This window comes from Haemorhous mexicanus, chromosome 6, assembly GCF_027477595.1.
Source record: "Haemorhous mexicanus isolate bHaeMex1 chromosome 6, bHaeMex1.pri, whole genome shotgun sequence".
NCBI classification, from domain to species: Eukaryota; Metazoa; Chordata; class Aves; order Passeriformes; family Fringillidae; genus Haemorhous; species Haemorhous mexicanus.
Genome location: NC_082346.1, coordinates 30,363,680 through 30,388,260, shown reverse-complemented (window position 1 = coordinate 30,388,260; position 24,581 = coordinate 30,363,680). Strand labels below are relative to the sequence as shown.

Genomic DNA, 24,581 nt, shown 5'->3' with positions numbered 1-24,581 from the left:
CACCTGCCCTCTGGTGCCAGAGTTGCAAGCAGGGAATGCAGTAGCATTCCCAAGTGTTCAATCTCTGAAGTCGGAAAGTGGTTAAGCACTCCTCTACAAAACAGGGTAGAGAGGTGGTATCTCTGTGGTATGTTTAACATGCACAGTAGCTGTGACACTAATGCTATTCCTTTCTGTTGTGAAAAACTGTGTACCTTTGCACAAGCTTTCATCTTCTGTTTTCATCTGAGAGAAGAGAGAAGGCAGTATGCTTTCCACCTAATGACGTTATATATTTTACATGGGGACTTCTGTTTCACATCCAGGAGCATTTCAGAGCCATGCTGTGGCTGATGCGCTTCTCACCTCCCGCACTCTCATCTTCTCTGAAATGCTGTCTGTGGATATAGATTCATACAACTGTTTGTCAGAAAAGCCTGCTAAGTTAATTGAGTCCAACTCTTCACCTAATACTCCCAAGTTTGTCAGTAAGCCACATCCCCAAATGCCTCATTTAGACATCTTTTAAATACCTTCATGGATGGTGATTCCACCACTTCCCTGGGCAGCTTGTTCCAATGCTTGTCATTCCTTTTGGGGTCAGTGTTTTTCCTTAATATCCAGTCTAAGTAACCAGTACAACTTGAAGCCACTTCCTCTGGTCCTGTTGCTTATTATTGTGGGAAAGAGACCAGCCCTACCTTTGCTACAACCTCCTTTGAAGTAGTTTTAGGTATTCAAGGAAATGCAGTGGTGTGAGTCAATGCTACTAAAAATGCCAGTGAAACAACATAGTTAAGTAATGGGACAGTCTCCTCATGGTCTTGAATTTGGCCCTGGCTGTGAGGTCACAGCATCTACATTTGCTTTTCTCCTTGAGACTTCCTAATACTGTGCAATGAAGAAACCACCTTTATGGCACTCCATGTGTAAGGTTACCTGTGCTGTTTGCATTATTCAGTTTGTAAAACGAGTGGATGTCTTTGGCGCTAATTAAGCGTCATCCTGCCAGGAACCAATTACCCATAAGTATCCGAAATAGCAGAAGCATGATATGGTATTGCATCCCAGGGAGGATGAAACATTTCCCTAGCCAATGTTTCTTCCTTAGCAAACAAGTCACATTCATTTTATCAGTTGCATTTACATGTGAGAGCTCTAAGCAGAAACCTCAGGGCATTGTAGCGCTTAATGTGTAATAAATACTATTTGCTTTTTTAATGGCTAGATGAAAATGCATTTTAAGCATTTATCAAGAATCTTTGTAAACATTTTATCAAACTTTAAGACTAATCTTTAATGTGTTTTTTAAGAGGTCTGGCAAAGAAAATTTTCTTAGTAATGTTGTCACTCATTCTAAAGGGGGAAAAATGGCTGCAGCTGAAAGCTGTTTGCCAATTCCTTAATGGAACGGTTCTAAGAAGGAAACAAGAGTATTCTAGCAGCTCAAACGTTTGGTAGTTTAGGGAATTAGTGCTTCCAAATCCAGTAGGTAGCTGTATGTGTGTCAAAACTGAGGTACATTGATGGGTCTCAAAACCTTGTTGTATTTGCGCACCAGGAGTCTGTTTCCTATAAAGTGCATCAGATGGTTACCTTTTACAGCTGTTTAACCTGCAAAGAGCTCTTTTAACTGCACTGTGATGTTCAAGAGGCATGTCACATGTTGCTCTTACCAGTTCTCATCTTTACAAGAAAGTTAGGGAACTATTTGTTTCTTAAACACTCAAAATAAATATTTCAATAAAATGTTGAATGAAAAGCCCTAAAAGCTATGCCTTTGCTATTTAGCATTCCCCAATATCTCTTTTGCCTTCATTTGATATGGTGTCTCTCATATGAATAGACAATGGAGAGAAGATATTCCTTGATCTGCACTTATTCCTTTCTGTAGAGAAGTGTTAAGATGTATATCCATGTTTCATGATTTATTTGTTTTTAAAAACTAATGAGACAGTTATTTCCCTGTGGGGAAATGGCGTTCTCATTTTTTGCTTTTAGCTCAGGGATATGCTGCTATTATGATTATTTCCTGTTAGCCCCGCAGGTAGCACTGGTGAAAGCGTGTTCACAGAACTTTTTACTGCAGCTTAAAGAAGCTGCTGGAGAGCATGGTTCTTGTTTGGGGTGTTTTAGTTCTCCCTGCTGAAGACAGCACATGCCTCAGGAGTGAGACTTTCCAGCATTTGAAACAGTAGATTCTAGCAAACAAATTGCATTACTTCTGTGAATAATCTGTCTAATGGATGGCACGTGTTATGTCACGGTGTTAAGGAAATCAATTCCAGCAGATGTGCAGCTGTCTCCCAGCCTCCAGCTGCTGCCTCTTATGCTTCATACCCAAATGGCTTGGAAAGTATTTTTGGTAACAGGGAAGGTGGATTTTGATGTATTGTAGGCATCTTGGACTTAAAAAAGCATTTGATGTTTTGTCAGTTGTGTTGCTTTAGAAATTATTTGGTCTGAGTCAATTTCTAAACTGGACAGTAAGATTCCAACCAGTAGTAACTATCAACAAGATTTAAAAAATTATATATTTATTTATGTTAGATTTATAAAAATTATATTTATTATTCTATAAATTATTATATATAACGTTTATATATTTATTTTAATAATGCATTTCTCTGACAATAGGATAATCCTTTAATTATTATGGTTCCTCTTTATTTAGTAAAAACCCTACAAAAGTTGTCATTGTTTTCAGAGTTCTGTATGTGCAGTTTCCCTGTCGAGCTTAAAGCATTCAAAGAAGTTTTCTGCAAAATTAATTTTTTTAAATTTCATTTAAAACAATTGAAGCTTCTTATTGACACTGAAGTTCTCTTGTGAAATAACATTTGACTTTTTAAATATCTTATGAGCTCTTAGTTGAATACAGAGATGCCTTAAAAGAAAAAGGTGTCCTGATTCTGTTACTGTCATTCTCATTGGTGGTTGTGAGGAGCAGTGCAGTAAATACTTTAATTGCTGAAGAAATGTGCTTTAGTAGTATTAAATGATGGCTTTAATGATAATACTGCATAGGCAATTCTTTCACAAGGAAATTCAGTGCAGTGGTACTAGTGTTAAAACTTGGACTTTTCATGCAGTTATTTTGCACAGTAAAATTCACAACACTGTGGAAGAATGAAAAGTGACAGTTGCTTGTTACAATTTAAAAGGCATCATAAAAAATTACAATCCATGAGAGAACTTTTAATTGATCTTTTTATGCACAAGTATAATCCTGACATACTGCCGAGATGAAGGTGCCTGTGAATGAAATTACCGAGTTTTCTGGTTAATTGCATAGATTTATTTATCAGACCCTTCTCCTTGAAGCAACACTTCTGTAGAAAGCTGAATTTTAAAGATTTTTACCAGATTTGGGGGGGATTCTCTTTTTACTTAATTGCTTACAGTAATTTTACAGTAATTTTTTTGTATTTATTAGAGAGCTTCTTAAATTGGCTGTGTGCAGTAGATTTTATATATCATGAAATCTGCCACCCTTTTCCCTTTTTGTAATATATTATTCATTACTTTCTTTGAAGTGTTTGCCAATACTGTACTGTACTGAAATTGTTGTAAAGTGGTTGCTGTGTGGTGATGTTCAAGTCCTACCTGGTGGAAATGTTCATTTAGTTGTCCAGTCACTTATGTAGGATATCTTCCTTCATGTAAACAATTGATCTAACTGCTACAAGAATATCTCTACATAGATATATCTGTGCAGAAATATAATTGTAGATATTATGTCTCTGATAATTATAACAAAAATAGCTTTTTATCCAAAGGTTCTCAAATTGACATCTTCAGTTATTACATTTGTCACGTGCCTAGTCTTTTCCCAGGAATTGCAATAAGTGTCAGCGTCTGGTGTGCAGGAAGAGGAGATGTGACAAGAATAATGTATAGAGAATATTTTTTTAACTGCTGTTACTGTGGCATCTTCCTTTAACGAACAAGAATTTATAAGCATGTCTGCTCAGATTGGAAGTTATAGTCAACTAAAATGAGGTTCTCTAGGGGAAGTGTTTGATGTTCTCATGAGAGATGGTGTTGGTATCCCAGCTTTTAATGCTGATGATGTATTCTTCAGAAGATCCTTTTTGATGAGTTGCCCATAAAATCTTTGCTTAAATATTGATGTATTTGGCAATTCACAAAGCTACATGGGCATGCTGACATTTCTCACCTTGGGCTTTCAACTGGAGGAATCTTATTTTTAAACAGAAGAGTGTGTTTGAAGTTTTGGTTGTTTCACAGTTAACTCTCTTGATTTTATGGTTTTGAGATGCAGATGCTGAAAAATAACTGTAAGGCATTTACCTCTATTTCTCTTCTGCTGTGCAAGTCACTTGTGGAACTTTAGTTACCCTGAAGGTGTCTCAGTTTCCTGTGGCCAAACTTTTTCTGATGCATATGGATTGTTTTAGTGTAGCTCATGTTGCATGGAAAAGTCTTGGAACGCAGCTACAGCTGGGGTGCAGAATGTCACACTGGCATGGAAGTAATGCTGTATCTGCTAAATAAAATAGCCACCCAGCTCACTTACCACTGTCTGCTGTGTGGTAGCTATGTCAATTAAAACAGAGGAAATATCCCTGGTTGGTTCTGCTGCTTTGGATACACTTCAACCCTATGTGCCCTTTACCATGGCTTTCTGCATTTCTCTTTGAAATGCTCTGCTTGTTTCTCTCTCTTTTGTGCTTTATCTCCTGCTGCTGCTCAGGTCTTTTGCACAGTGTAGAATTATATATGGTGATATTTGCCCACTGTTTGAAAGGATTCAGTGGCCCACTTGGAACATCAGCTGTCTGAGCTGATGTGTGATGACTTTTCTTAAAAGGATTGTGTTGTGCTATGCTTGGGTCTATGCATGTTTTGAAAAATCAGTAAAGTCTAGTGTATGGTATGCTGTGCTATATTTCAAGTGTTGGTCATATAATTTTTGTTTTGTGCTCAGATTCTTTTTTTATAATAATTCTTGATGTAAACTGTTGGTAAATTGGAATCAGTTAAAAGAAACATTTGTGCTGTTGGATTTAAAAGCAATTTCTATTCCTGCCTTGCTGTGCTAAACATCGTTGTTATTCTGAAAGTATGGATTGCCCTTTTTTGTTTTTTACATGAAGAATACTGTAGTTTTGTCTGTGTAACTGCTTATTGATAGAGAGGATGTTTGTTTCAGAACTGTTGCACTGTATCAGATGAAAATGTTCCCAAATCAACCCATGTGATGCAGGAATTCACTGTGATCTGGGTTTACAGGTCTTTGCAATGAGCAAAAGGGTGTAGAGCAGAGTTGCAACTTGAGTTTTCTAAACAGGGTTGTTACTACTCTTGATGTCTTAGGAAGATACCAAATAGAGTATTTTTGTATACCTCAAATCAGCCTTTTTTTGTTCCCCTCATACTTCAGCATCCTTTGAGTTGGTGTCTTGAAGTTTCTGATTTTGATCTGGTGTTCCAGTACATAAGAGTGTCAGAAATTTCCTGGGAACCCCCTGCAGCTCCACTTTCCCTGCAGGCTGATGGGAGGTGTTTGCCCTATCATCTCCTCTCCTCAGGACTTCATTTTTGTATAGGAGGAGCTTTTTTTTGTATAGGAGGAACTTCTCTGATACCTCATAGGATCACAGTGTCATTGCACAGTGCTGGCTGAAACATCCAGGTAATTCTGATTCCTTTCCTGTTGGTCTAGAGGTCTTGCATTAGAACTGCTGGATTAATGAAACTGGTTTTAATTCAGAAGGATGACTTCAAGTTTATGGGGGGCTCATTGATTCTTCTTTTGTGGTTTGAAGAAATGTCCTTTGCTTCAAATGAATCACAGGAATTTTCACCTTCTTTCCATCTCCCAAGAATTTCTCTTATCTCTTTGATATGCTCTAAGCATACTTGAATCCTACATTTCTCCCCTGGTGTAGACAAGCCGGTTATGCAACTATTGCTTTATTAATACAGCTTTAGAAAAATCTGTTGTGTAATTTCCTTAAGCTTGTGAGACATTAAGGTTCTTGGAAGCATTTCTTTCTATGATCATCATAGGTAATAACCCTTCCAGTATTTCATGACAAGAAATTAGATGACATGCCTAAATCAGATGTGTCTGCCCCAGGAAATCTGTTTTGTCATTTAGCAGACACTTCAGTCTCCATTTGAAAGATGTGGCTTGTCTTGGAAAAGACCCTCCTTATCTATTCTGCCAGCAAAGTAAATCAGCCAGGCTGTTTAATATGTGAGAAATAAAATAACATACTGGGGTTTTTTTCTGATCACTAGGGAAACCTCTAGAGTCAAGAAAAATTGATGTGGTATTCCATATTTTGCATTTTCAACAGTAGAACAAAACAATTTTTGCTCATTTTTATTCTGCAAATTTAATGCTACTAATTGACTAACAAGTGTGACTGAACTTAATGATTTTGTCAGCTTCTGCTGCATTAGGCTATGAACAGTTCTCTTCATATTTGTATGAAGATATTCTAGCAAATTAAGAAATTTCAGGGGTCACCTGGGGATTGTGGCTGAAATGTCTCTCTTAATCTGAGAATCCTTAGAACCTCTACTAAATAGTATTTTTCCTTGACAGAAGTCTGTTGGATTATCCAACTGCAGTGATTTTGGGGGAGCTGTGTGGGCCAGTTCAGAGTTTAAATGGCTTAACCTTTTTTTTGCCAATGGTTGTTTGTATTAAGAAGTAGGTGATAATGGTGGACTTGTTCCATCATTTCTGATGTTTACTGTCAATGTTTCCCTAAGGAAAAATAGTTAAATGGTCAGAGTCAAGAGCTCATGTTTAAAATGTGATTAAATGAAAAATTCAATCTCTTTGCAAGTGATAGGGGAGATAGTAAGATACTTGTGTGGAATCTGGAACATGTTGTCTCTAAGTGGACAGACAGGATGGTATCTTCCATGATCCAGTGATAAGCAGAAACCATTTTGTTGCTTGGTACAATTTTTTGGTACACTGATTTCTGAGAGCTTTGAGAACCACCTTAGTTCTTTGAAAATAACTGCTTTCTAAGGTTATGCCTTTGAGGATATTGAGTCACCAGCAGTAATTTGAAAGAATGTTAAAGTTATCAAGTAGCAGTTTAGTAGAATGATTGACATCCTTAATAATTTGTGGGCTATACTTAATTTACCTTATGTAGTTTCATGTGTGTATGATTGGCTGGACCAACAAACTGGTATCAGGTTAAACAGTAGCTTCCCTCCATTCTTCGCTTAATAGTAGCTGTGCTACCAACAAACCTCAAAATGCTGGCTTTTAAAAGGTATAGAAGGTACTACCTGGCAGATCTAGAAGGGTATCCAGAACTCTAATTAATAGTTTTTAACAAAAATTGAGATAAATGTTATAAATAGATATATGTCGATGATTAAAGATTGTCTGGCTTAACAGCTGAGACAAGTGTTTCTAATCTTGTAAGCCCCAGAGGTGGAGAATGTCTGATGCTTTCTGTTCTTCAGTTCTGGGTCCAATAACATCTTAGCCAAAAGATTGTAAAATATTTAGAAATGTATTGGTAAACCTTGCTCTCAGCACCTCTGCTCATAGTCACACCTGAGCCACTTTTCCCAAGTATCTCCTTAAAAGGTAATTAGCATAATAGTGAATGTCAATACTGAGCGTATTTGTGACCTCAGTTTTGCAAAATGGCTCCCAGAATTTGTGCATTTTGCTTAGGATTATGTTTGGGTGCTGTTTTGCCACAATATCACTGGGTTTGTTTTCACTGAGTCTCCAAGAAAACAGGAAGAAAAGGAAAACTACTATAGTAGTAGTTTCTTCAGGAGCAGGAGCAAATTCTCTTTGGTCATGTCACATTGTCATTAAGTGCTGCTTTCAAAAGCCTAAGGAATAAATTCTTCTAGAGACAAAGCACTTTAATTTTTCTTGCTTATTGTCAGCTGAGATGGAGCTCTCAGGTACACTGTTGGTGTTAGTCAACTTTGATTTTTACTGCAATTTTCTGTATTATGTAAAGCAAGACTGTAGATGAACCTTCTATCAATAGTTGTCTCTTACTCTCATGTTTCAAGGTTCTATTTGTTACTAGCATTTTCTGTCTGAGCTACTCTTGCTAAAACTTTAGAGTCACAACTGTGGATGGTGTCTCACATTTTTCATTATTTAAATATGTTGTACTTTATCTACAGTGTGCAACATTATGCTAATGTGTTTTGGAAGAAGTTGGCTGAAGCCATACCTAAAGTGATGGGGCAGCATGAGTTGCCTAAGCTGCTGATATGTTGTAGCCTTTCCAAAATCCTGGATAGGTTTGAAGATGGTACCTGCTAGAAATGCTTTTTCTTCCCCCTTCACTGATGAGTTATATTACAAGTTTGTAAAGCATGTGCCGGGCACTAGGGTGAGCAGTTAAAACTTAGCACAAGTGATTTACTAATCAAATATTTTCCTTTTCATTTTTAATGTGTACATTTGAAAAAAAGAAGAGTATGTACTGTTCTTTGAACCTAGACTATGAGTGCTTAAAACTTCATGTAGGAATTTATCATTTGGAAGATGCCATTAGGGATGGAACCTTTTTTCATTGAGGCAGATTTTTCCAGAAAAGCCATCTTCGTAAGCCTAAAAAAATAGTTTGCATTCAGACAAAAGGTCTCTCAAAAGTTGAAAAGTGTATCAGAAGATTCAATCTCTATATTCTGTTTCCTACTGTAGTCCATACTATTAACCTGATTTCCCTAATGCAGGGAAATTGTGCAACTTTCTTCATATAGTCATGCAGATGCTTTTAGTAATAGTTCTTTAGTGAAGATTTTTCTGATACTTGCTTTGGAGATACTGAAATTAAACCAGAAAACTCCTTGAGAAGCTCCTTCCTCCCTGAGAAGATCCCGCCACACCCCTCCGCAAAACATTATTTATTGGTTTAAAGTCTGTGGTAGTCACTTAAAACCATAAGTTCTTGTCCTCACTGGTGAGTTAATAAATAGATACAGTCAAATAAGTCTCTTTGACACTTTTATCTCAAATTTTGCAGAACAGATCCTTTATTTGTATTTTGTTGTTTAGGTGTTTTGTTTTCCTGGATATCAGTTAAATTGGGATATATTTACCAAAACTTTTGAGAGCAGGGGCACAGAAGGCAGAAAGAGAGGTCTGGGCTTGTCCCTCTTTCTTTTCTGTAGAATCTTTCAAGAGAAAAGTTTTGTTCTCTTTCAGCTGTTCTAGGGTTTTGACGTTTTCCCAGCTGTGGGTTCCAGAGAAACTGCACAAGGGGATGACTTGGGACAGCAAGCAAATCTGTTCTCTTTAGAGACAAATTTGGGAATTGAATGGTCTCATGGAACAGTTGATTTGGGCAACCATCCTCCTTACAGGAGGAAGCAAAATCCAGTTTTGCTTCAGCTTCCTGCTTCAGTATCTCCAATAACATTTTAAAATGTTTACCTACATTTGGGGGGGGGGGGGGTGGTAAAGGAGGGGAGGGAAGAAGGAAGGATGGAATGCTTGGAACATGACTGCACCACATTCATTTGAATCTGCAATGGAGAAAAAAATAAGTATCTACAGAATATACAGGAGGATTTGCAGTGGGATTCCCCTGCCCCTTTGTTCTTGCTTCTTCATAGATATTTAGTTTCCATAACAACACAAGGTAATTGTTAAATGCATGCTGGGGGCTGGGTTTGTTCTTGTGGTTTTTTTTTTTCTTTTGCTACTTTTGTTTGAAAGTGTACTACATGTAGAGTAACGTGGAACATCATGGTAATTCTGTTAACAGCTTTTGTTCTGGAACTAAAAAATCAAACTGATAAACATGGTATAATATTTGGGAATGGCATCTTGGTTTTATTACTTTGAAGCTAACTTGCGATGTGTTGTTTGTTAATGTGCAAATCTGGATCGAGGCTAAAGGAGCACATACAAAATATCATGTCTCTTGTCAGTCTTTAAAAAAAAGTCTTAAGCCATTCAAGATGTGACTAGGGATTGCATAAATGTAGCATTGTGATAAACTGCAGCTTGAATGCTTACCTCAATTGCAACTTGAAGGCTTACCTGACTGCCTTCCAGCCAGTACTGAAAATTGCTGGTCGGAAATACCTACCCAAAAACCTACGATGAAATGGACTCTTAAATTATTCTGGTTTCTGGTGTACACTGTCTGCTTTTTTTAGTGTGTTAGGGTAGAAACTGGAAATAATTGCCTTTAAGGACAGAGAGCATATTGTTGCTGATGAGGAGCGCTGGTGTTAGTGAACACGCTGAACCCTCTGAAGGTGAGGGGAGCACAGCTGGTTTCAGCGCTTAGCGGCAGCCGGAGCAATGAACCCTGTAGCTGAACGGAGCGCGTTGTGCCGGCGGGAGATACATCTGTTCTTTGTTGTGTGACTTTCTGGTGGGCAGAGTGTTGCATTGGCTTTACTTCAAACTTGCAGAAAGGACAGAGCTATTGAGAATCCAAGCCAAAAAGCTAAGTTATAAAAGAAAGCAAACGTTGTGCTTCAGTTTGTGCTGTGTGCTGAAACTGCGGAGCTGACATTTCAGCAGCAGAACGATGTCTTCATAGAGATGATGAGTACAGGCTGAGTCATGTAATTTTCAGCTTCAAAAATTAAAATTATTCTGCTGTACATAAAGTTTTTCATTGCTTCCAGCTCACTCTGAAAACTTAGTTATGCCATATTTGCCAGTGTAATTGCAACCATTTTGTCTGTATTTTCTGGGCTTGTTTGTTTGTTTTTCAAAGAGAAATGTGTGTATGTTTTCCAGCAACTTGCCAACAGTTTGCATCTAAACAGCCACAATGTCACCTTCTCTCTGCATTACTGTGCTAGTCTTTTATGCACTTGAGGCTTTTCCTCGTAGCAAGTTTGATTGTCCAAGTTCCAATGTAGGTTTTGTCTTTCTAGGTCAGTTACAGTCACTTAGAGGTTAAACAGCAATGTGCTTTTTTTTTTTTCCTTTTCATTCTGGGATTTTAATTTTTAGTATTTTAAAGCAAATGCCTGTAATTTGAAGTATAGAGTAGAGTTAAGTTTTAGGATATTTGATCTTTGCTTGAATTAGGGTATACCCTTGTCTTTAATGACTGCATAATCACTTTGGGAAGGGAAAAATATGTTTCTTTGAGCTGTATTCCATGAGGTGCAATACCTGTTGATCTGCTGCTTCTGAAGTGGATTTTGTAGTGTGTTTGTACCAGTATCATCAGGGTCTGTTACAGGAACAGTTAGGGCGTGATGTGGAGCTGTGCAGAATGCCCATGAAATCCAAGTGGTAGAGGAAGATAAGAAAATTTAATTCAGTAGTTTGAGATCCCGAATCTCCAGTGTAGGAATTTGCTTGTTGTGCTTCCATCATAAAAGAAAGAAAAGGAAAAGAAAATATGGAAAAAAATTGGGAGGAATTTCTAGCAATAAGTATCAGTAATATGCATGGTTGCTCTTAAATGCTTTTGGGTCTGTCAACATTTAGGTTTATTTCTTATTCCCATTAACTGAAGGGATTTTTTTTTTTTTTTTCAACTCAAGTTATGTATACATCCTAAATTAAAAATGGTTACATGCAGTGGTAGTATATGAATTTCATAATACTGCCTTGGTGCCTGGTTGATGATTCCAAGTTCTTCCTTGTGTCTGCCTACATCTGCCTCCTGTATAGAGTGTTATTTTGCCCTGCACTCAGTCAGGGCTTTACTGTTTAGCCAGAGGTGTCTCTGTTTCCCATAACACCTCTTCCAAAGTCCAGATTTGTGTGCTGTACTATTCTTTGTCATTTCCCCAGGTTCTTAACCACCTCTCTTTGTGGTCACTGTAGCCAAAGCTGTCATGGCCATCCTGGTTAGTGAAGAGCAGACTGTGCATGAGCCTTGACTGACCCATGCAGTACCTGTGTCAAAAGCTTTTCTGTGTCACTCTGCAGTATTGCAATCAAGTTTGGAATAAAAACATGTCTTCCACTGTGTTAAATACTACAATGAGTTCCAGCTGATTAAAAGAAAATGTGGTACTGTGTACAAAATTGAATATAAATTGGTATATTCAGTAGCCATTTGCTTTTCTGTGTAAATCAGAAATTGGGAACACTCTTTGATAGTAAAATACAATAAAGGGAATTTCTTTGCACATAGCATCTATATTTTTGTGAGACAGAGCAGATTATCTGCATCAATACATGCTTTAGAATCAACAAATTATTTTCACATGTGCCACATAATCATGTGGGAGGTCTTCATTGTGAGCAAGCTGGTGATATTTTTCTTCAGTCAAGTCTGAAAAGAAATTTCTGTGGTAACAGTGACATTTGCCAATTTGGTCTTAGTTATTTGTTTCTCTTTGGTAAAATGTCATTTGTCCTAATAGGAATTGTTGTGTACAGATTCTTTTTATAGAGAAATGCATGTTAACCTTGCAAGCCACTTAACTAATGGTTTTCTGATGCTATGATGGTTTCATTTTTATCTCTTTCCTTTCAGTGGAAAATATTTAAAGAGGAAAATCATTAAATGTAAAACCTGGCCTTAAAAGTTGATTATTTTACTGATTCAGTTTACTGCCTGATTTACACAAGAATTGTGTGTAATTTGTGCCTGCAGTTTCAGCTGTAGGTGATGTCTTAATGGAGGCTGAAGAGATCATTGAAGGGTTGACTGCCAGGAAACATAAGTATCATTCTTCTGCAGTTTATTTGGTGGGTCTTGCCCAAGTGTAAATGCTGAGGCACAAACACAGAACCCAATAGTTCCTGTGGGATTGAAACCTTTACATCCTTATTTGAAAACTTCACATCCATGTCATGTAATACATTCAGCTTTCAACTGAAGTGCACAGTGAAAGATCTCCTCTTTATATGCATTAATGTTAAGTTTTAATTGTTGTGCTTCTGGTGATTTTTGAATTGTTTTCTAATTAATAAATCTTTATATTGGCGATTAGTTAATATTTGGTAGCTATGAAACCAAATGAAAGGCACTAGAGAAAATGTGGCTGGAAAGTGATGGATGGTTGGATCTTGTTCCTAAGCAATGAGTGTTAAATCTAGATGTTGGTCATTCCATCTCAAGGCTGAAGGGAAAGAATTTCTGGGCTGCAGTTTTCTTGCCTCTTAGCCACGAACCTTTCTCTTCTCATGGAGTTACCTGTATATTCAGGTGTTCTGTCTCACCTCACCTTCTGACACCACCACCTGTGATCTGGTGGTATCTGACTTGTACAGGGAGACATATTTGTTGCAGGTGGCCTCATCTGTGATGTCTCCTTATTTTTTTAAAATTGAAGTTTTTAAAGTTTTTTACACAACTGAAAAACAAATGGCATTTTGGCTGTTCTTGTCCTCCCAGGCAGACAGAAATTTCCTTGTTATTTCTGAGGGGGAAATCCAGACCTGTACTTCTTGATGTCTTTTCTCAATCTAACCCATTTGACCAGGTAAGACAGTAATAATTTCATATGATGGAATTTACTTTCTTTTGAGAACAACTATAATTAATGTAAAGTGTTTCTTCTGTGTGATACCAGTGTGTTGAAGATTTGAAGGATGGAATTAATTTGGCTTGCTTCCATAAAACAAGGTCAGGGTTGTTTATGAGGCTTTTTTCTTCTTTTTGTACACACTCTTATTCCTCACACGGAACCCTTTTTTCCCTTCTATTTCTGACAACAGATTAAATTTTTCCCACTGTAAATTTAGATTGTTTTCTTAGTATTTAATATAAGGCAAAACTTAATCTGTATATTTTTTTGTTGTGGCATCAAACATTTTCTTACAAAACCAATTAAGTATCTGGTTTTACAAAATGCTTTCTTTTTTATATTGGCTGCTTTTGTGATCTGATAGTTCCTGTATTTTGAAACAGAGCAATTCTTTGGGAAGACTGATGTAGTTTTTGTTACATGCACCCTACATACAAGCTATTGATTGATGGTTTTGACAACCGTATTATATATTGTATTCAGAAAAATTGTAAAAGGTATTTTCTGCTCTTTTTCCCATCCTTCCCTGCTATTGTGACTTGGTAAGTCTTGGTCTGCTTGCTAAAGATTCACATACTAGTGAAAATGTCACTAATTGCTGGTACAGCTGGGGGAGGTGGGGAGAGCTGTGTTTTGCTTTGTCATCTTAGGTTTCTTGGCAACTTCAGCTTTTAGCAGCTGCTGTACACAAATTGAGGTTGGTACTGATTATTCCCTACTGCATAAGTATGAACATTATTACTGTGTGCTAAGATGCAGGCTGCAGAAAAGAATAAAATGAACAAAAAGTAATATTGCATCCTGCCATTTTAGCCAGGCACCCCAATCTCTAGGTGCAGGATGAAACCCTTTGAAGTCTGGACATCAGCTCACCACAAGGTTGTTGAATATCCCTTCTGTGGAATAGCGGCTCGGGTAGACGCTAATCTCTTGTTTTATTTTTAGCAAACCATTAGTCTCTCACAGGGGAGTGTGGGAGTAATTGTCAAAGCTACTGAAGGACTGCTATTAAGCCGAATTGCTGTAGCAGGTGTTGGGTGGGATCTCCTCCATTCTTACCAATTAGCAGCTACTGGCTTCACGTTTAAAGACATGTGAAAAGCAGCCCTGTCATGCCACGATTTCCTGGCCTACCTTGTGCACTGTTAGATTTGGTCTTTTGACAAGTACTTCTTTTGAAGTTTCTGTTCTTTGTCAACATACAAGAATTTTCACTATGTAAATCCTTTCCCTAGTCTGTTGGTTTGTTTTTCAGGAGGATTTCTTGTAGAGGGACTGCATTTAGTCTGTTTGCTAAGGAAATGAGGCTTTTGTGACTAGATTTGCCTATCCATCAATCCCTCTTTTTTCTTCCTTCTCCCTCACTCCAAAAGGGGAGGGGAAAAAAAAAATCCACCCAACATTTTGGTTATTAACTGGCTGCTGATTTCACGTAGATGAGAGATGTCAAGTTCTTGGTATGGAGTAAATTGTGAAATTGGTGCTTTAGTGAGGAGTTAGTCTAGACATTCACTGGGAAACTGTGGGTCAAATCTGGCCCTTAGCAATCTTGGGTGGCTCCATGTGCTGCTGCCACTTGCTTTGGCAGGCGGTGTGCATCTGCAGGCTTGGTTCCAGCTCTAGTCTTTCATGTACAGAAAGGATGTACAGATAGATCTACTGGGGAGAGGAGAGCACCGGGACTGTACTAATGAATGCAGTCTGTTGGCCTCATCATGCACTGGTAATCTGAGTCAGGGCTACAGGGTGGGAGGCGCTGGTTTAGTTTCTTTTCATCCTTTGTGCTCTCTTCTTTTTTTAGCCCAGTTTGTTCCACTGGGGCCAGTGGTGTTTCAGGAGTTTATTCTTACAGTTACCTTGAAAGTTAGAGCCTACAGCTTGGTTTTATAGAAACACCTGAGTTACCTTTGGTTTAGCTGTGTTGGAGTGCAATTTAAAAAACCCCTCAAACCCAGAACATAAAACCCACTGAATTTAAGAAAAGAGAGGAAAAGACTGTACAAAGCAAAACACGGGCTCCTTATATGGTGTGTTCCTTATCCTGCAGTATACCCAGACTGTTCCTCCTTTTGTGAGTTCTATGATCAGGACAAATTATTTGACAGGAAACTTCTATAATTTTATTAATTCCTTTTTTCCCAAGCTTCTGTGAGAAGGATGTTACAGAGATGTGGATATTCAGGAAGCTCATGGTAGTGCAAGACAAGAACTCAAAAGAATTCCCAGCAGGGGATCTCCTAAGCACTAATTTGAGAAATCTTCAGTAGAGTGATGATCCAGGTCTTTCTGGTGATGGGATCAAAGCTAATTAGGATTAATGCTTTCCTCCAATTCATAACTGCCTTAACTTCTGTAAATGAGAAGCGGTTGTTAAAGCACATCAGCATTGGTTAAGTAATTGTTCTGAGGAGCCAGCTTCAGTCCCATGCAAATTATGAAACTCTGTAAGTTCTCAATTTGTAAGGAACATAATTCTGGAAAAATTTGAAAGTGTAGGCCATTTCAATGCATTCTATTTATTTGTTTCTCTCTGGTTGTCAGAGCTATGGAGTATCAGATAAAAGCTTGCTCTGTTGTAATCTTCAACATTAATAGGATGGCAAGCACAAGTTCTGTGCCTGACTGGAATTTCACACATGAATGTGCTCAGTAGGATTTTAGTGGTGCACAGGACTTGTGCTTTAGTGTCCGGAATCTCTGTAGCAAATTCTCTCTCCCTTACTACACCAGGCCAAAGAACCTTTTGCAAAAGGCAGAGAAAAGTTTGTTTTATGCTGTTCTCCAGTTTCAGTTGGGTTTTTCCTTCTTGCTGCAAGTTCTTCATTGACACAGCCATAACTAGTTAAAATGCCACTGTCTGACTTTTATCTCCTACCACTGACATAGTAGATGGAACGAGTGATGAAAATGTGGCACAGAAATACTAAAAATTGAACCTAAAAATGAAGGTAGCATGATATGTAGGATGATTAATGCTCCAATTCTTATGCATTCTAGCACCTTACATAGTAGTATAAAAAAAAAGTCATAATTTGAAAGTAGTATGAGGAAGAGGCTACATTTTCAGCTTACTACTCCATCTTTTAAATACTTGGTTCTCATGTTCTTATTTTCAGTTTTTACATGGTAAGTTAATCAGAGTCATTATGTTGTCTGTTGTGAAAATTTTTGATACATTCCTGCATGCATCCTTAGGAAGGAGCATGGAAGGGAAACCCATTTGCTGTGCAGGTTAATAGAGCCAGTGACTAAAGTTTCTGTCTCCAGTTCACAGGAGATCCCCTAGTATTCTTGATTTATTAATGTATGCACACTTGTGTACATCAAGAATATAGAAATCCACTTTGGCCCTTGATTTTGGAGAAAAAGGCAATAACGACTTTTTGAGAAAATGGGAAGACAGTTGGAAATAAATGTATCTAATTACATTTGTTACACCTGCAAGTTTTCTTCTTAAATGGAAGATGAACTTGAGGATTGTTTCACAGTAGATTTTTGTCAGTCTTTGATTTCTGACTGACAGTGCCTTACTTTCTTCCTATATATGTAAAGTAAAGATCCAGAAGGACCCCTGTCTTGAGGAGAGGTCCATACTGCTATGATGTCTGTTTTTATTCTGGCTAGTGATTTCATCAGAGAAGCAGTGCATACCACACTGCATACCACAGTAATGCGTTCTCTGGCCAAAGCTGTAGCTCGTTGATAATGGGCGCTCCTTAGTGAGGAACTTTTTTTCCCATTTGCTTAGAGAATTTAATACCTCACTATTGCACATCTGTGGGACAGCCTTGTGTACTGCTTGGTTTGATGATGTACAAAGTGGTTATTTCAAGTAATTATTTGACTTAAAAGTCATCTTTGTTACATTAGCAAAAAAACCCCATTTAAAATCTGATCTTCATCCTATCCCTGCATTTATTTTATAGGTCTAACAAGAGGATTAATGATATTAATCTTCTCTACTGATAAGGGTTTTTTGTCAGAATAGTAGAGTGAGTACTGGTTGAAAACAATTTTTTTTAAGCCAGGTGCTTATAAACCTGAAGTTTGATTTCTAGTTCTTAACATGTTAGTTAGGTACTTGACATTATGATCTTCTCTCAAAAGAAGACATTGAGTTGTTGGCAGTGTGTGACAAACGAGTTTGATTAAAATGATCACTAAGTCATAATTAAGGTCTGAGTATATCCAGAAGGAGCGAGAATAATCTTTTTATTTCTCTTTTCTTACCCAAATCAATGTTTTTAAAGCCACTTGTAGGAACTCTATGTTCTTTTCGAGTCCCTCAGCTTGACAGTTATAAACCTTTTACCTGACATTATGGAAGTATATGAAAAAGACTTAATTTCCAAAGCATCTAAGAATGCAGAAGAGTAATTTTTTAAGTATTCACTATATAAGAAATTACTTTAACTGCAAAATATAGTAATGCAGTACTGTCTGCTTACTTATGTTCTGCTTTGAATAGTGATTTCGATAATAAATTACTTATGTTGCTAGTTCATGTATGAAAATGCTGTTTCTTAGTAAAGGGTTGTTGTCTTCCCATTACCAACACATTTTATTTTGCACAAGTATTTCAAGGTATCTGGTAATTCTCTGTGTGCACCAATCGCTTCTCTCTGCTCATTTTCTCCTCTGCTGATTAACTATTGATCATTAGGCACAGGAATTATGTGCTAATACAGCCTCTCTGCTGACAGTTAGGTTGTTGATTTAAAGCCATATTTGCAAGGATCAATACCCTAGAAGCACAGCACTTTTCTGCTGCTATGTCTTCTCATTATCAGTCAGCATCTGTTCAGACTGCTCACCAGATTGTTATAGCACTACATATTACCTGCAAGTCAAAAACAGTACAGTAATTTGTTACCTGCTGAGTAATTTTCCAGAAATGCAGGTTTAATATTTTTGGCCTATCTGTATAGAAATTCCTGTATTATCAGTGATGATAAAGGTGTGTTTTTACAGTGTTTTAAATAAGTGTTGTAGCTGCTGTGCTGATATATAACTCAGTTAAATTTTTTTAGCAGTATTTGAAATAGTTTTCCATTTCGGAACTTTTCATTCTGATTTTTAAAATTGGAGGCTAATCTTCCTCGGTGTACTTGCACTACTTTTACAAGTAGTTCTCATCATTGTTTGTTTCTCTAGCTTTTCCAACTTAATCTCTGCACTGAGCATTGCCTTCTGTCTTTATGAAGTTCAGTTTTAGGTCTGTCTTCTCAATGTTTTTGTTTCCTTCTGTGGACACACCTAAAGGGAACTCTGCCCTCCTGTTTGAGGAGATGTGAGGCAGGGAGGAGTGTGTTACTCTCAATGTGAGTGGGCTTCTGCTGGTACGTCACTAGGGCTGTGGGTTATTGTACTGCAGCTGGAAGTGTATCAAAATAAAAATAGTGTTCATACAATGGAAATAAATGAAACTGTTGTGGTTTAACCCCAGCCAGAAGCCCAGCCCCATGTAGCCACTCGCTCACTCCCCTGCCATCAGGATTGGGGAGAGAATTGGAAGGGTAAAAGGTACAAAACTTGTGGGTTGAGATAAAGATAGTTTAATAGGGAAAGCAGAACTGTTCACACAAGCAGAGCAAAACAGGGAATTAACTGAGTGCTTCCCATGGGCAGGCAGGTGTTCAGCCATCTCTAGAAGAACAGAGCCCCATCACAAGCAGCGGAGACTTAGGAAGACAAACACCATCACTCCAAATGTCCCCCCTTCTTCCTTCTTGCCCCAATTTTATATACTGAGCATGATGTCACATGGTTTGGAATGTCCCTTTGATCAGCTGGCGTCACCTGCCCTTGGCTGTGTCACCTTCCAGCCTCCCATGCACCCCAAACTTCCTTGCCACTGTGGCTATACCAAAAACAAACAAGGCCTTAGCTTTGTCTAAGTCCTACTCAGCAATACCAAAAACATCTCTACATCGTCAACCCTGTGTTCAGCACAAATCCAAAACACATCTCCATACCAGCCACTATGAAGCAAATTAACCTAGCCAAAACCAGGACACTGTATTTTAAAATAAACATTTGTTTTATAATATATTCCTTTCTTCAAATGCTTTAGTAATTTAGGAGAGCATTACTTTACTTTGGGTATGTAATTTAGATGAAAACACAGTGCTAAGTAAGAATTGAAGAATTAAAACTCTCTTCTGTTCCTGAAAAATTTTCTTTCTTTGTCTGTATGAGAAGGTGAATGATTTTCACAAAGATTTCAGATGTAATCAGTGTTGCTAAAACCTAATTCTCACAGCAGCAATAATCATCATATTCCGTCCATGAAGTGTGATGAACTCGAGAATTTCAGCATCATGTAACTGAGATCATTACATGTATTTAAAGGGATGTTATTCCATGATTCCCAGATGATTTAATCTCTAAGTGATGATTTGCAGGAGCACTGGAAGAAGATCCATTGATTTAATTTTCATGTGTGTTAGCACTAACGCAACATCATCCCAGTTTCTTTGCATACAGCCTTACATTCTGCTTTTTTCTCTCACTGCGTTTTCCTGTTTTGCTCTTATTTCACATATATTCACAACTAGAATATTTTCTCTTGGCATACTTTGAACTGATGACTTTTCTTCTTGAAGTTAAGTAAGATAGAGTTAGTGGGAGTTGATGCAATGACTTTGTGTGAGTGGGAAGTTATGATACTGATTCTCAAGCAACGTGGTTTGGAAAATGGCGATACCGGTCTGTTCCCGGTGCCCTCTCTGCAAAGTTAATTTAGAGTATGTCAGAATCACAAGCTTTTTTTTCCCTTCATGATCAGTTATACAGTACTGTTGCATACTAGCAGTGCGCAGCTCTTTAACACCTCCCAGTGTATGCAGATTTTTCAATTTGAGGTAGGTACTGTGGATGGTATACAATGTATTTTTCACCTTGAAATCAAAGCTTTCTCTTCTGTTTTAGAAAGAAGGCTTCGTAGTAGTTTCATTATTGGCTGCAATAAGTGAATGGATAAATAACATTAACGAAAAGAAGGTATTAGGTTTCTTGTCTTTTCTGGTACATCCTTTTCCTTCACTATTTATTTTCTTATTATTCAGATCCTCTGACTGCTAAAATAATCTTGTGCCTTTCCACTCTTCTGTTTTTGGTTTACATCATCCTATTATCTCCCATGGCTTTGTCAAAAGGTTTTCTGTCTGTGAGCTGTGGGTGGAGAGTGCCACTCCAACTAATTAATGGTAGTTTAGAGAGTGTGGTTTTGTAGACTTGATCTATAATCAGTAAGGACAGACCCAGAGTCTCCTTTGGGAGGCAATTCAGAGAAGACTTGACTTAAATGCTCATTTTGGGTTCAGCAGAGTAAGGACAGGGCTTTCAAGGAAAGAGTTTTTTGTTAGAGCAATTGTTGTCGTAGGAGAAAGTCCTCAAGCTAGCTTTTAAAATAATCTGTTAAATGGTAATCCTCATGCTCTGATTGCATGTACTTGCAAATTGGCAAAACAAGAAAATACTTATTTTTTGTAATCTGACAGACAGCCTTGTGAAGAGCTGATGTCTGAGGCATAGGTCTTAAATGCGTAGTTTGAGGTCAACCTATTTCTGAAAGTAATTTAGTTTCCAGAAGCTGCATTAGGCTATACTAGCACTCCCCAAACGTTTTCTATTATGTTCCTTGCCTGTTTCTTTGTTTGTTGTAGCTTATGGGCTGTTCTGACCTAATGATCCTTTTAAAAAGCCGTTGCAGTGGAGTAGCATTTGGATTTTGGGAGACAGATTTGCAACACAGAAGTAATAACCAAGTTTTTAACTGAAACTTTGGACCAGTGTAAGTTTCAAGTCTTCAAAGCTCCTGAAAAGCTCCTGCTTTTCATCTGAGCTGGCAATACAAAACCATTATTCCCTGAAACTAGTTTCTCTTACTAATAAAACTTGGTGATTTCATCTTATGTAAGAACATGGCCAAGAGCAGTTCTGAATCAGGCAAGTGCTGTATCTGTCTGTATGGAAGAAAAAGGTAGGAATAAATAAATATTTGCATATCTCAGCTATGTTTTCCTAGTTTCTAGAAGTCTGACTGAGGAACTTCCCCAACTTCATGTTGAACTATTTGCACTTGAAACCCTTGATGACATTTTTTATATATGAACTTACCTGACCACTTTTTTAGCTAGGTTTTGGCATCCATAAGTGATGGTTATGATTGATAAATAATCATGCATTTTTGTTGGTTGCTTTATAGAAATTTTCTGTTTCTTTGTTAAGAGAACTGTTTGTAATATTTCAGTGGTCACACCCTGACTTTCTAGCACACAAGTCGCATCTCCCCCCTCCCCATTCAGAACTTCAAAAACAGACTAAAGCTTTAGAAATCTATTTGGTTTCATGGTAGAACTTCTTCCAGTACTCGTATTTTTTTTTCCCTAATATGAAATAAAAGATTCACCAAAAACTTTTGCTCCCTCTTCTGAACTGAACCACTCAAGACTATCAGAAGTTTTATGTTTCATTTCAGAGAGATTTTCAACTAGAATGAGTGCTCATCCTCAGTGGAAATTCTGGCAAGTCTGTATTAACGTGTAGGGGAGCAGAAACCGATCTAAGTACTTTACTTGGAAGGAAACCAAGTATTTTCATTATTAAACTTCGTATTTTGAAGCACTTCTGTGACCTTCAGAATCCATGCTTATCAGGCAGTTTTAAAACTGTGATCTTATTTTGAGCCATGTGCTACTGCAGAAACTCACTGAATTTGGTAAATGATGACTGTATGATTGGCATCAAATACAAAGTAGTGAAAACAGAAGCATCTGTAGATTTAGCCATACAGTGGTTTTAGGTGTAACATCTTTTTTGTGTGTGTGTCTGCAACCAGCTCCAAATAGATCTCTCTGCTCTAATCACGTTGCTGTGCTCATGGTAGGCTTGAAGAAAAGAGTTCATTTCCTGAGGGTTACAATGCAAATTGAGCTGATGGGACAATTTTTTTTTTAATTTTTAAAAATTTTTTTCTTTTCCTTTCCCCACAACCCTCCCCCAAACACGTTTGTGCACATAAAACAGCTTAATTATATTTGCATCTTCCTGTAAAATCCTAGAGACTTAAACTCATGTAATTACTGAAGAGCATTTCTTTAGTGGCAGTATAAAGTTTTGCATTATGATGAAAACTGAGTAGTGCTGGCATCAGACTGTTCACTGAATCAGCTACTGAAATTGTTATAAAAAACAACCATTTTCCTGAAAGCTTTTCTCTAGGAAAAAAATCCATGTTGCAGTATAGGAAGATGAGTTGCTTTTAATAGTGATGGTATCACTGAGCGAAGTTTCTCAATGTACAAAATCATCTAGGCTTTACAGGGTGAAATCAAGAACCAGTTTATCTGGAAATTTAACAAGCAGATTGTGGAGCACAGGTATGATCCTCTTCTGGTCAGAAATCCTACCGAGAAATTTTAAGTTATGCTTCACAATTGCTTATATCTTCAAGTAGTTTTCAGATATTGATCTGGCTAACAGAAAATACAATATATTGATAAAATCCCCATTTCGGAGTAATAGAAGAATAGACACAAAACCAGAAAACAAACTGAACATGCTTAGGAAAATGCAGGCCTGCGAATCAAAAAAGGCACATTGGGCTTTAAAGTAGTGTTTGTATTCCTAACTACTCCTCAGAACTCCGAGCAGGGCCTTCAGTTTGTGAGCAGGAGATATGTGACTCCAGTTGATGCAATTGGGATAATATTGACTTCACGTGAGCAGGGAAGTGCATTAACCTTCAAAGTCTGCTTTTTGGGGATGATCTCCAAGGACCTGGGCATTGCAGGGGCAAGTGGAGCAGAGGAGTCGTCTGCAGGAGTCACCGTACTCGGCACAGGGAGGAGCCGCAGCCTTTTCAGGACATTCCTGTGGTTTATAGTTGTCTGTCATGGCTTCCACAAGGGCAGGGGTGGCTGGAGAAAGTCACCCCCAAACACAGACAACAAGGGTGAAAACTAGTGCAAGAATGATATTTCCTTTTTGCAGAAAGCGTTAAGGAATGTTCTTGCTGAAGTGTTATCAATGTGATTTTATATAATGAACCATAATCAGAAATAGTATGCAAGCCTGATTAAGGCTGTTGATGCAGTGAAACAGGAATACACCCACTCATGTACTTTCTGTAGGTAATTTACTTTTGAAGGTTTAGTATTGAAATTTAAATGATTTCAAATCTGTTTTCATTTTATAAAATGTTTTTCATGCATGTGAACCAGGAACAGATGTAGATATTTCCTTTTACTGACCATGACTGGAGGAAAAAAAAATCACATAAGGCAAAAAGATTTTTTCATCATACTTCTTCAGATTATAATAAAAAAATCTCAAATAGACATGCTGGACTATATTTGGAATGTTTGGCTGGAGGCTCATTTTTGTGGTATCTGTGAGTTATTGTAGCCCAACTTAGGGAAAAGTGAATAAATTTTGTAAGGTGTAATTTTGGTCTTGGGCTAGAAAGGCAGTTGATAAAAGACCTGTGTGGACAGGTGGGCAGGTCAAACACGCACAAGTTTACTTATGCTTTGAGGTAACTGGTAGTACCCAACCATCCACCTAAATTTTCTTCTTAGGTTTAAGAATGCATGGATGAAGTGCCAGTACTGCTGGCATATGTGTGCTTGTAATAGACTGATTCCTATTTAAATTGCAAAGTGTGTTTTTAGATGTTGCTGCCACCTTGCTTGCTCTTCTCAGTTTGTATCTGATTTGCCAGCTTGACTGTCTGGATTCATGACTTGAATTGCTTATTTGCTTCTCCTGGTATTGCAATTTGGTGTAGGCTGCTTCACACAATGAGTTGTGCACAGACTTTTCACAATCACTCCTGAAGTGTTGATGCAGGTGGCCAGGTATGTATTATTTTCCTGCTGCAGTTGCTAACTCTGTGCCCTCAGTGAGTGACCGGTGTTGCTTTCTTTAAAATAGAAGTGCTGTCTACTTGGATGCTCTCAGTTGCTTTGGCCATATAGTCTGTGGTAAGACTGTGAACATAACATACCCACATCATCAAATCAAAGGATCTCATCTACCTGTTGGTCACTGCTGAGAGATTTTCCAAGTAACCTTTCTTGATTTTCTGCATATGAAGAAAATCTTCTAAGTCCTGTGAAATCCAGCTTGAACACCCACTTATAGCACAGCACTCA

General features: G+C 37.7%; 1 protein-coding gene across 8 annotated transcripts in view; it reads left to right on the top strand.

Annotated features, from left to right (window-relative positions):
- Positions 1-24,581, top strand: part of SIPA1L1 (signal induced proliferation associated 1 like 1) — a 201,543-nt gene that overhangs the window by 94,787 nt on the left and 82,175 nt on the right. For 5 of the 8 annotated variants that reach the window (XM_059849638.1, XM_059849630.1, XM_059849635.1 and 2 more), the window contains one exon: positions 13,290-13,377. The exons of the other annotated variants lie outside the window; for them this stretch is intronic. The gene's annotated coding sequence lies outside the window, so the exon portion shown is untranslated. The remainder of the gene's footprint in view (positions 1-13,289; positions 13,378-24,581) is intronic. 8 annotated transcript variants of the gene reach the window in all.